Source organism: Pelodiscus sinensis, chromosome 10 (assembly GCF_049634645.1).
Source record: "Pelodiscus sinensis isolate JC-2024 chromosome 10, ASM4963464v1, whole genome shotgun sequence".
NCBI lineage: Eukaryota > Metazoa > Chordata > Testudines > Trionychidae > Pelodiscus > Pelodiscus sinensis.
Genome location: NC_134720.1, coordinates 7,254,641 through 7,268,554, shown reverse-complemented (window position 1 = coordinate 7,268,554; position 13,914 = coordinate 7,254,641).

Sequence of the window (13,914 nt, the reverse complement as noted above, 5' to 3'; positions counted from 1 at the left end):
TGTCTCTACTGAGAACTGCCTTTCTCCAGCCTCTTTGGAAGGCTGCTATCAAAGTTGAAGGCTGCTATCAAATCCCCCTCACTCTTCGCTTCTGCAGACTAAACAGACAAATCTCCCTCAGCCTCTCCTTGTAAGTCATATGCTCCAGCCCCCTAATCATTTTTGTTGCCCTCCACTGGACCCTTTCCAATGCATCCACATCCTTTTTGTAGTGGGGGGCCCAGAACTGGACACACTACTCCAGATGTGGCCTCACCAGAGCCAAATAAAGGGGAATAATCACATCTCTGGATCTACTGGAAATGCTCCTCCTAATGCACCCTAATATGCCATTAGCCTTCTTGGCTACAAGTGCACACTGTTGACTCATATCCAGCTTCTCATCCACTGTAATCTGCAGGTCCTTTTCTGCAGAACTAATACTTAGCTGGTTGGTTCCCAGCCTGTAACAATGCTTGGGATTCTTCGGTCCCAAGTGCAGATATTTTCGGCTTTGCAGGACTCTATATGATGCTTATCCAGATGTACATTTTCATGCAGTTTTGTCCAATCTCAACTACAGTCAACTTCCGATAATCCGGCACCTTTAGGACCCAGGGGGTGCCGGATTATCAGATGCCGGACTATCAGAAGGGGGGGCTATGAGGGGTCTGGAGTGGGGTGGGAGAGGATGCCACCTCAGACCCCTAATAGCCCCCCCTTACGATAGTCCGGCTCTGCCCCAGGCGTCCCTGATTCAGCTGCTGCTGGTGAGTTTCAGCAGTAGCTGAATTGGGGATGCCTGTAATAGAGCAGCTGGGGTGCTGCCAGGTTGGTCCCGCAGCGCCGAGGGGCGGCACTACGGCACCAACCCAGCAGCACTCCAGCTGCTCTTGGGGACGCCTGGGACAGAGCAGCTGGGGTACTGCCCGGTTGGTCCCGCAGCGCCAAAGGACGGCGCTCCGGGACCAACCCCGCAGCACCCCAGCTGTTCTGCCCCAGGCCTCCGGATTCAGCCTGCTGGTGAAACTGGCGCTGCGGGACCAACCCGGCAGCACTCCAGCTGCTCTGTCCCAGGCGTCCCCAAGAGCAGCTGGGGTGCTGCTGGGTTGGTTCCGCAGCCCCGAGGGGCAGCACTATGCGACCAACCCGGCAGCACCCCATCTGCTCTGCTCCCGGCTTCCCAGATTCAGCTGCTGGTCAGTTTCAGCAGCAGCTGAATGGGGAAAGCCTGTCCGGCTGCCCTAGCACTTCTGGGTTCCTGATGGTGCCGGACCATCAGGAGTCCCGGAGCATTGGATGCCGGACTAATGGAGTTTTACTGTATTTGTACATTTTAAGACTTAGTCCATTTATTTCTATGGTATGTATTTATAAATATTTGTTTTGCAGAGTTTTGTTAATTAGCACAATCATTCATTTTTATATACCACTGGTGGTCTCTCCCTATCTCTCAAGAAAACAATAGTGATTGGAATATACTCTCCTGAATTTACTAGTATTCTGGGGATTAAAATTAATATTTTATCATAAAGAGCTACATTGACCTTGCTCTGTGTTTTACTTTATAATTCGCAACACTCAGCAATGTGGGTCATGTAAAGTAGTCAGATTATGGTGTGTTAAACATCAGGAAGACTAACGAAATCCATCTCAAACAATAAATGTGTATTTCTGATGCATCTAACAGAGTCCACAATAGTTGCTTCCAGATCCAGTCCTCAAGAAAACATCTGGTTTTGATCCCACATGAAGTAATATGCTTCCTTGTACATAATGCAGTTGTAGTTCTGGGTAGGAGTGGACAGGGCAGGATGCTAGGAGATGCATGTGCCCCTGCATGCTGGAAAGACCAGCTCTAAGAATAGTGATAGAGATGTAGCCGTGTTAGTCTGGGGTAGCTGAAGCAAAATGCAGGACAATGTAGCACTTTAAAGACTACCATCTTGTTAGTCTTTAAAGTGCTACATTGTCCTGCATTTTGCTTCAGCTCTAAGAAGGCTGCTTGTGCACACTGCAGAAGGGCAGGGCCCTCTGAAACGTGGGTGTCAGGACAGATCTGTCCCTTGGTCTCTACGAAGCTTGCCTTTGCTGAACCCTTCTATTCTGATGAAGTAGGTTTTACCCATGAAAGCTCATGCTGTATTTGTCTCTAAGGTGCCACAGGACTGCATGTTTTTAACATTACAGACTAATATGGCTATGTCTCTGAGACCTGTGCAGGCTTGGCAAGGAAACAGGCTTTGCCTCCTCTTCTATAGAGTCTTTATACTGCATCCTGTGCGTTCACAAACTCTACTAATCACAGCCACGGTGCGTGTGGCTCTGTGCCCAATTATGTCTTTGTTCCTTTCTTCTTGGGTGAATTCATCACCCTGGACAGACGTCAGCTCCGTCCTTCCTTTGGCCTCTGTAGAAAGTAACTGAAAGCTCCCTCTGCTGGCACATTGGCTGACCAGCTGCTGCTTCCCCTGTGCCTTCACTGAGGAGCGCTGGTAGGGCTATCCCCGGAAAGAGGAAGGGAGGAAGCTGTTTTCCATTCAATCTCCCTTTTCCTCCAGTTTGATCTTTGCCTAGAAGGGGGGAAGAGCTCAGTGAAAATAGACCAGGGTGCCCATGGCCCTGGGTTTCCCAGCCCTTGTCGGTGCTGGCAGGGTCTGAGTGGCTCCAACATCAAAATCCAATTGCTTCCATTCCCGCTGCGTTCCATTGCGGTTTGCTTTCAGCTGCTGTTGCAGAGCAGGGCCATGCAGCTGCAGAGTGAGCAAATCGCCTCAGGCTGTTCTGCTCGTGCAGTGGCCTGGCTGCTGGCAGGAGAGGGGTGCACCCGGTAGGATATAGGCAGGAGGCTGCTGCCCTTGTTGCACAGGAGTGGGGCGCTGAGGCAGAAGCAGGCCTTTGCTGAACCCTTCTATTCTAATGAAGTAGGTTTTACCCATGTCATTACCTAGCCCTATGTCCCCCAGTCCCCCACAGCAAGAATGACACGGGAGACAAACCTTTCCCCAGTTACAAAGAAGATTTTAGCCTTTCTGCCTGTGTGGCTCTCCTGCTGCTCCATGGCAGAAATCACATTGACACACCAATCTAACACATCACTTGTACATGCCTCACTGTAAGTACACAGTGAAAATACCTAAATGCTTAGTGTCTGCAAGACCAGGGCCTGAGACAGGCAGCTTTTGGGGGCAGCGATATAGAAATAATATCACCATGTTGATAGCAACAGGCTCTGTCTTCACACTGATTTGCCATATTCTTTTTATATCCCTCCTTCTTGTGGTGAGAGGCCCATGTTTTATTCAGTATAGCACCTGTCCCAGTGTAGCCAAGTACTCTGCTTGAAACCATAACAACTAAACTGGAGCTCAACCTAAGAGCCCACAGGGAAGTAGCCTCTGCTAATAGGAACTCCCTTGGTTGCTGTCTCACTCTCATGCAACATCTTGTTTGCCCTGGATCTGTCTAAATAGTATTCACAAAGATCTGTTGCTGAAAAACACAGAGCTGAGGGGAACTCAGCTATGACTATAACCATACCCCTGGCAGGCTAGGTCTGCCCAACACACCATTCTTCCAGCCTTTGTTGCCACTGGATGCTTTCATTGTAAGGCTGGTGGTGATGGGTGTGTCTCCATAAATCCCTAGCTCTTGGAGGCATGTGACTGAGACACACACTCCTTTTCCTTAAAGTAACTTTCCAGCTGCCATTGTTAGGCACAAATGCTTGAAAATGCTTAAAAGTGCCAAGGCCAGAAGGCAAATAAAAACAATGATTTTTAAGCAATAATGTGTTTGAGGCCTGACTTGTGATTTTTGAATGCTTGGGAGTAACAGTACGGGGCATATTCTGAATGTGACAGATGTGAGGTTTGCATCTGGGCTATAATTTGTTCAGTACTTAGTGTCTTTAGGCCTTAGATACTAACACTTTTTGTTGCTTTCTAACTCAAAACTAGATAATGCTCAAGAGCAAAATGATCAAAAGCGGGTGCCATCGCTAGATTCCTAAATCCATGTATATGATAAGGGACTGGATTTTCAGAGTAGGGGAGAACCTGGAGCTCCCACCAACTTCAATTGTATCTGTGGGTGTTCAGAGTTCAGGAAAATCAGGTTGTGTCTCTAGATGTGGATTTAGGAGCCTAATGTTGGGCAATGAGGAATTTTGTGATGCCAGTGCTGCCTTCTAAGGCACAAATCCACGTGGCTGCACTGACTAGCACAGGGGTCGGTAACCTTTGCAAACCAATGAGCCAAACTACATCAGAATTCAGAACAGGAGGTCAACAAAGAGCCATATAAGAATGCCCGTTTGCGTGACTGAAAATATACAACTTAATATTATTGATAATTGACATGTTTAATAGTGGCATAAATGAAACATTGTACTCACAGACTTTGTTTAATGGAACTTCTGTTGCTGCATCGTTTTGCACATTTCTTTGAAGTTTACATCATAACTGGTCAAATCCAGATTCATTCATGCAATCAGGCTGTCTTCTGTCAATCTTATGGCAGGGGGCTGGTGATGTGGGGGTGCAGGGGACTGCTGGGATGTACGAGGGGCAGGAAATTAGGAGTATGATGGACAATGTTATAGCAGGAATCTGGGGATGTGGAGGTGTGAGGGGCTTAGGGCAGGGGGTTCAGGTGTATGATGAGCTCAAGGTTTGTGTATTGGTGGGGTGCAGGAGTGTTATGACGCCGTGGTCAGATGGGGGCTGGGCCACAATTGGGGGCTTGTTGGCCAGGCATCATTTTTAAATAAAGTAAAATAATATGTCCAACACAAAAGGTTTCAACATTGTCTTGATTTATGGCAGGGTGGGGAACCTTTTTTGGGTGAGGGGCCACTGACCCACAGAAAAATCAGTCGGGGACCACACAAGTGAGAAGCAAAAAAACAAAACACTTCCCCCCCACCCCAACCCTCACTGATGTGGCCCCTACCTGAAACATTGCACTCCCCTGGTGCTGCAGCCCCATGGTGATGGGAGGGGCAGAGAGGACTGAGTTTCAAGGCCTCCGGACAGATTAACTCTTCTGGGCTTCCAGGAATAGTGGATTTTGTGGACCCCTCAGTCTGGGGCGGGGCCAAAATGAAGGGTTGAGTGTGTGGGACAGGGTTACCAGTGAATGGGATAGGGAAGGGAGTGAAGGATCTGGGCAGGAGGAAAGGCAGTATAGAAGGGGGTCAGGGTGCAAGGTCTGGCCAGGGGGCAGGAGCGGGCTGGGGTCAGGCTGCCTGGCAAGGGGGCAGGGGGATTCTGGCCAGGGAACTGGGGGCAGAGGGATTCTGGCCAGGAGGTAGGGCTGTCTGGCCAGAGCGGGTGAGTGAAGGGGTGGGGAGGCCTGCTGCTCCCATTCCCCGGAAGCCGCCAGGAAGGATTTTCAGGGAGAGCCTCCAGGGAAGTGAAGTCCCAAAGAGATGAAAAAGGGCCGTGTGCATAGAGCCATTTTGGCTGCTTGTTTCCCACATGCAGAGGGAAGAAAAAGAGCAGTGCACCGAGACATTTTTTGCTCTGCTTTTTCCTCCATCCTCCCTCCCAGGAAGCCGGTGCTGATGCTCCAGTCTGGGATCCATGATGCAGTGGGAAGGGGGCTGACTTGGGGCTCCAGAAGAGCCATAAGTTGCCAGCCCCTGGACTAGCAGATACTAGTCTACTCTCGCTCTGGCTGCTCGGCATTGCCTTGTGGATGTAATGGTGTAACTGTCGCTTTCCTGGCCTAAAATGGTGCGCTCTCTGTAATGGAATTGGTCCCATTCTCCATGCTCCTGGGTAGAGCCCCGCGAATGCTCCACAATGGTTCTATTACAGTAATGCCTTCAGGCTCCAACTGCGGTCCAGGCTGCGCTGTGCTAGGCTCTGTCCCGTGCACACGGTAAGATTTTCAAAGACAAATAAATGGCAATAGCGCCTAGCTTGCACTGTGCCTTTGAAAATCTCTTAAGACTCCCCTGACCCCCGAGAACTCACACCAAATAGACAAGAAAGGCAGGTGATGCTTTATTATCCCCATTTTACAGATGGGCAACCCAGGCACACAAAAATTTAAGTGACTTACCTGAGGGAGTCGCATGAAGAACTGGTAAAGAGCTATACTGATGTGCTCTCCTCTCTCTCTGATGCCTCTCTATCCCATTCAGGACAGAGCCTTCACCCCTACCTTCCGACTTTGCTGCATTCTTAGCTTCTTCCTGTGTCATTTTGACAGCTTTCACCTGTGCTTTATTGTGCATTTCTGCAGTATCCTTGGACTACCTCATCACCTCTAGCCCTGAGTCCAATGCCTGGCTTATATTATTTGGATCCTTTCTCCATGTATATCTTAGCCTGTTCCATTTTGACGGGCTGCATTGTTTAAATCTGATCAATATATTGTGTGTCCTGTCTTTTTTAAACCAACAGAGCCTGTCTCTGGGGCACATCAGGCTGCTAGACATTCTCCATAAAATGGCTGTTGTATGCTCTTTAACTAGATACCTCTTCAAGCCCACAGCTTTCTGTAGCAGGCATTTATAAACTATTGACTTCACAAAGTAAGGATAGGCAATCAAACCCTTTCCTAAAGAAGGGTCCTGCGTCTTCCAAATTGAGCCACTAGATGGTAGGAAAACACAAGCAATGTGTAAAGAATACAGAATGCATATAGTGTTCAGTGTGTGTTTCCTGGGCTGTAATGCCTGATTAAAGTGCTTGTTGTGTTAAGTTATTTAGCCCAAATAAAGAGGAAAAGCCCTCACAAAGCAAAACTGATATGAGCAAAACAAGCACTCAAATTTCTTTTCTTTCCATGGCTGCTGTACAAGATGAAGGCAATATAAGACAATTTAATTTTCTAGTGGCTTTCATATAATGTCTTTCCCAAAGTGCTTTATAGAGTTAGATAATGCAGTTAGAAATCTAAAATAACAATGAAAGCAGCAGAAGAGCAACGGAGAGATGTGGGCAAGGAGAAGCGATGTTTTCAAGTCAAATTAAAGGTCAGCGAGATGGAGATAGAACTGAAAATTGCTGTATGAAGAGTAACTGGATGGTGTGAAGGAACATAGGAAGCTGATGGCAAAGAAAGGGGGAGGACAAATTATTTTCTGGTTCAGGCGCTGGACTGGGTCTCCATTTTAGGATTCCTGTGTGACCCAGACAAGTCGCTTCCTGCCGCAGTTCTCTGGCTATGAAATGGGAATAATGTTACTTTTCTCTGTCTGTCTGTTTAGAATGTAAACTCTTTGGAGCAGTCTTTGGTATTCCCTGGCTTAATTCTTAACTATACAGACCTTTTGGTAGGGAAATTCATCTTTAAAAAAGAAAAAAATATGAAAAAAGTTTAAAATACCCATAAAAAGAAACCTCCTTTTTCAGATTTTCAAAACTGCTGGCTTGCAAAAACTGCCAGTAATTCTATAACTGCGCCTTTGTGAGTCACAACTCAGAATACCAAATTCTGGTCACGGTGCTGAGAAACAGGGCAAATACACCCCAAAAAGCTGGTATATATATCCCAGTATATATTAGGGATGTTAATGGCTAGTCGACAAGATAGTCAGCTAGTCGCTCCCCACCCCCCCTTGCTGCTTCTACCAGATAGAGGCAGTAAGGGGTGGGGGTGAAGAGAGGGGTACTTTGAAGCGGCAGCGCGGCCTGGAGCCTGGGGTCAGCTGCTCCCATGCAGCGCTGCTGCTTTGAAACGCAGCCGTGGCATTTCAAAGGAGCACCACCGTGTGGAGCTCGGGATCAGCTGGGGATTCACCAGCTGACCCCGGCCTCCGTGCAGCACTGCCGCTTTGATATGCCTCAGCGGCATTTCAAAGGGACAGCACCACCCTATGAAATGCATCGACTATTCGATTAGCCAGTTCTATGATACTTAACCTCCTTAGTATATATACCAAACCAGCCACACAAGTAAACTTCTGTTTCACCGCCGTGGCTAACAAGAAATCAGAAAAGCAGTTTCCTGAGGCATTCCAGTCTTTGTATCACCACTGCAACCACTGGATCCAATGATGAGTGGTTCTTTACAACCTGTCTCATAAAATAAAAGGTTCTTCTGATAGCAAAGGACCAGCCACATACCTAGGTCAACATACAACTCAGATCTTACCCAAAAATCATGTGCTTGCCAATCCTTTAGTATCTATAAGCTAAAGGTTTATAGAAAGATGAGAGTTAAAATGGGTTAAAGGAATCAATAGGTACAATAATTGAAAAGTTATTGGTTCAGTGATGGAATAGATTGCTGGCTTAAGTCTCTGGTTGCTTCCAAATCATTGGAAAGCAATGATTTGGTCCCTTGGTTAGAATGCTCCCTTTGATATAAATCCATAATCCACAGTTCTGAGCAGGAAAGAGGCAAAATGGAGATTTTTCCAGGGCCTTTTATAGCCTCTGCCATGTGGAGGGAAACCCATTGCTCTTACTGTGAAAATCACAGGTAACGATGGAGTATGGAGTCTCAGGGGCATGTCACATGGTCATGTATACTTTTGCATGGTCACAGCAGTAGCCATTCCCTACATTTCATAGAGAACATCCACAGGAAAGTCCATCCAGTGTAGACAGGTGTCTCCCATGGTGAAAGTAAGCCTGCACGCCCTGGTGCGGCGCACTGTTAAGAGACTAGTCGTCCAGGGGCAAGAGTCTGAATGCTGTCTGCATCCTGGGCAGTATGGTTCCGAAATCATAGCCCCGAGCTCCACCATACTCCCAAACCCCCGGCCTGACTCTCCCACCCCCACTCCAATCCTCTGCCCTAACATTTGCACCGCCAAATTTTCCATATCCTTGCCCTGGGCCCCCCACCCTTCCCTTGACTCCTGACCCCCCGCCTCCTTGCCATGAACCCCCCACACCTTCAAACCTCCTGCCCTGACTTCTGCACCCCCCCCAGTCACAGACCCTACCCTGAGCTCCCCACATACACCAACCCCCTGCTCAGAGCTTTCCCACACCCAAACACCCCAGCTCCCTGCCCTGAGCCCCCGGAGCTCCATCCCACACTTACATTTCTTACAAGTAATCGTGTTGCAACCCCCTTGGGGGTGTCAGGGCAGGAGTGGGGGTTACTTTCACTGTCACTTTCCATTGTCAACTAAATTTTTCTTGCTGAGCCACTTAATTTTACATGTCCTTCCTACATGTGCTGGCTAAATATTTTGTGGCCATTACTCCAGAAGCAAATATTTGAAATACAGGTGCTTAGCTACTATGTATATCTTCAGGTACAAAAGTGATACATGCATACAAATAGCATAATCATATTCAATAAATCATAACCTTTCCAGGCACCTTACTCTTCCTGTTGTGGCTTTGATGCCGAATCCCTTTAACTCCCATTACACCTTAACTGGGGGCGGGGCTTCTTAGGAAGTTCAGGGCTTTAAAAAGCCCACTCCTAAGCAACAAGAGGAGCTAGTGAAGACGGGAGTTTCACAAGAGAGTTTGGGGGGTGGGAGTTGGAAGGGGCTAGATACTCTTGGCATTCTTTAAACTACAGTAAAACCAAAACCACCTGATTAGCTCTAGGAGTAAAAAGAGAATGCAGGCAGAAGCCCAGCAGCAGAGTGGGGGCCTGCCTATTATTTGTACCTAATGTAGCATGTCTGAGTACTTGCCCTATGGACGGGTGATGTACGTGTGCATTCAGTGACAGGAGCTCCTGGCCCTCAGAGACCCCGTGTGGACTTTGGAGACCAGGGTGGCTGAATTGGAGGAGCTAAGGGAGGCCGAGAGGTACGGAGATGAGACTTTCCAGGAGACAGTAGGATGGTCCCATCCCCCTGATGAGACAGCCCCTGTGCTGTGGAGGAGGGTGAAAGGCTCAGGGAAGGAGAACATCCAACTAGAGCAGAGGGAAATGATCCCATAGTTGGGACCCTCCTTCCAGACGACATTGAGGTATCCTCTCATGCTGATGATTCCTCTTCAGAGGGAGGGAACGCCAGTTACTAGGAAAACTCTGGTGTTAGTAATGGGAGATTCGATCATTAGAAACATAGACAGTTGGGTTTGCGATGATCAGGGTAACCATATGGTGACTTGCCAGCCTAGTGTGAAGGTCGTGGATCTCTTGAGACATCTAGATAGACTTACGTGGAGAGCTGGGGAGAAGCTGGTCATCGTGGTACATGTAGGTACCAATGACATAGGGAAGGAAAGGAGAGAGGTCTTGGAGGCTTAATTTAGGCTACTAGGAAAGAAATTGAAATCCAGGACCTCAATGGTAGCCTTCTCTGAAATGCTTTCAGTTCCACATGAAGAGCCAGCCAGGCAGGCAGAACTGCAGAGTCTCAATGTGTGGCTGAGATGATGGTGTAAGGAGGAGGGGTTTCGCTTTATTAGGAACTAGGAAATCTTTTGGGAAAGGGGGAACCTGTACAGGAAGAATGGGCTCCACCTAAACCAAAAGAGAGCCAGCCAGATTGCTGGCTCTTCAAATCACAAAGGTCATTGAGCGGTTTTTAAACTGAGGGTGGGGGGAAAGCTGACAGGTGCGGTGGAGAACGTGGATCAGACAGATATTTCCCTAAGGGGACAGTCTGTTAATAGAGATTCTCTATGTTCTAGTAAAGAGGAGAGGATGGAAGATGATAAAATATGGGTAAGATCTAATGAGAAACAATCAAATGAATTAGCAAATGAACCAAACTGTTCCATAGAATCTCTATGGGTTAGTAATGCCATTCTCTAATAATATGAATATAGCAGTAGGGAGATATTATTGACCACCTGACCATGATAGCGATAGTGACTATGAAATGCTAAGGGAGGTTATCTTATCAAAATAAAAAACCCAATAATAGTGTGGGATTTCCATATTGACTAGGTACACATCACCTAAGGTCGGGATGCAGAGAGAAAGTTTCTTGATGCCTTAAACAACTTCTTGGAGCAGCTGGTTCTGGACCCTACAAGGGGAGAGGCGATTTTTGATTTAGTCCTAAGGGGAGCGCAGGATCTGATCCAAGAGGTGAATACAGCTGGACTGCTTGAAAATAGTGACCATAATATAATTAAATGTGACATCCCTGTGGTGGGAAAAAAAACATGGCAGCCCAACACTGTGTCACTTAATTTCAGAAAGGGGAACAACACAAAACTAAGGACATTAGTAAAACAGAAATTAAAAGGCACAGTGCCAAATGTAAAATCCCTGCAAGCTGCATGGAATCTTTTCAAACACACTATAATAGAGGCTCAACTTAAATGTATGCCCTAAATTATAAAACACAGTAAGAGAACCAAAAAAGTGCCACCGTGGCTTAGCAACCAAGTAGAAGAAGCAGTGAGAGATAAAAAGGCATTGTTTAAAAAGTGGAAGTTAAATCCTAGTGAGGAAAATAGAAAGGAGCATAAACTCTGTCAAATGAACTGTAAAAATATAATTAGGAAGGCAAAAAAGGAATTTGAAGAACACCTAGCCAAAAACTCGACAACAACAAAAATAAATAAATAAATAAATAAGTTCATCAGAAGCAAGAAGGCGGCTAAACAACTAGTGTGGCCCTTGGATGATCGAGATGCTAAAGGAGCACTCAAAGATGATACAATAATTGCAGAGAAGCTAAATGAGTTCTTTGCTTCAGACTTCCCGGCTGAGGATATTGGGGAGATTCCCAAACCTGGGCCATTCTTTTTAGGTGACAAATCTGAAGAATTGTCCCAGATTAAGGTGTCATTAGAGGAGGTTTTGGAACAAACTGATAAATTAAACAGTAACAAGTCACCAGGACCAGATGGCATTCTCCCAAGAGTTCTGAAAGAACTCAAATGGGAAACTGCGGGAAACTGTTGTTTGTAACCTATCCTTTAAATCATCTTCTGTACCAGATTTAACAGGGTTCATGCCAATACTCTGTCTCTTGTCTTATCTAGTTAGACTGTAAGCTCTTCAGGGCAGGAACTGTCTGTCTCTGTGTTTGTGCGGCACTTACAACAGTGGGGCTCCGATCTTGCTGGCAGTGTCCAGGTGTGTTACCAACAACACTCAATTGAGAAGTCGCCTGGGGTTTGGGATGTGGATTGTGGGCTGGTCTGTGCATTCCAGGGGAACGTGTGGGAGAACAATCGCTTTCAAAGGGAGCGTCGCTGTTCTACTTCCATGTTTTACATACATTTTAACTGCTGACTTTGAGATGGAAGATGTTCATCTGAGGAGCGGCATCACTCAAATTCGTAGCAGGCATTCCTCCCGGTGGATCTGACCATCAGGACCTGTATCTTTTCAAACCAGTGCCTACAGCAGCAGAGGGCGACGTGAGAGTGATCATGGGGGATAAGTCAGGGATTCTCAATGCATGGTTTTAATGGCTGGAGTCTATCCTCACAGATCTAGTTTTATGTATCTTCTGTGTTGTGCCTTTTGGGTTAGAGAGCGGGGGGACTATTGTGGGTTATTTGCCCTTTTATCAACTAAAAAAAAAAGAAATCAGTTTCATCTCTTTGAGTGACATTCACCTGGGATCGATGCAGTGCCCTGTGCTGGCCCCTGCACAGGAATGAATTTCACCCACCACAAATTGGGTCAGGAGAATTAGTCTGAGAGCTAGAAATAGAAATAATAATCTTCCATCTAACCTGAGACCTTTTGCTCATTTCTGCAAACACCTCTATGCTCCAGGTTCCAAATTGTGTGGTTAATTGTCCCTGCCCACCTTGCTTTTTCCTTTCTACGCATCTTTCTAACTGTGGCACATGGAAATGAATGAATGATATTCTGTAAGACACCGTTGTTGTTGTTGTCTGTCTGCCTGTAGTGGGTGGCTGCCCAACTCTGGCACAGAGGGTATGTCTACGCTACCACCCTAGTTCAAACTAGGGTGGTTAATGTAGTCAATCGAAGTTGCAAATGAAGCCCGGGATTTAAATATCCCGGGCTTCATTTGCATCTTGCCGGGCGCCGCCATTTTTAAATTCCTGGTAGTTCGGACTCCGTGCCCGCGGCTACACGCGGCACAGAGCAGGTAGTTCGAATTAGGCTTTCTAATTCGAACTACCGTTACTCCTCGTGCTTCATTTGCAACTTTGATTGACTACATTAACCACCTTAGTTCAAACTAGGGTGGTAGTGTAGACATACCCTGAGAGGGTTAAAGGCAGGCCGGAGGGAGCCTGCACAAACCCAGCCAATGAGAAGGCAGCTTGCTGGAGCAGCCAGCCTGCGCCAGGGAAGGCCATATATAAAAGACTGAGTTTCTCTGTGACCAGCAAGGGAAAAGGCCAGGCCAGGCCAAGCTAAGCTGACCCCTGCCAAACTGCAGGCCTTGATGCAGAGGCTGAATGGGTGCTATGAGGAAGTGTCCCAGGGAAAGCAGTCAGTAGAGGAGAGGGGAGGAGGGCAGTAGGTAGCTGCTACTAAAGGGTGCCTGATTTGTGGGTGGGCTTGGATCCTCTCTCACTCCCCCTCACACACTTTGCACCCGCTTGCCAGAGAAGAACGTGGCTCTAGCCAGTGTGAGGACTGAAGGACTGTTGGACCCCTAAAGGGGGGAAATTGCAGTTGGGGCAAGCTGGAGAGCCGTGCCCTGCAGAAGATGCTGTGATCTAGTGAGTGATGTGGGTCTAGTCTCTAAAGCAGGGGTGGGCCAAAGGGCCTCCATGGGCCGCATCCAGCCTGCCAAGTGAGTGGATCCAGCCCACAGAGGCCCTGCTGCTCCCCTGCCTCCAGGCCAATTAGGGGCGGGGGAGCGTGCAAAGCCTCCTCCCGCCCTGCCAGGAGCACGTGGTGTTTTGAAGCACCGTGCGCTGCTCACAGGGCAGTGGGGAGAGCGGAGGAGGCTTCAGGCGCTTGCCCACCTCCAGGCCCTACTTGGCCTAGGGACAGGGGTGTGAGGGAAATCTCCTCGCACGTCAGGGGCATGGACCCCTTGGGGAAACGTGGGGTGGGGGCAAAAGCCCTCCCTCACTCCAGACTAATCATTGTCTCAGGGTG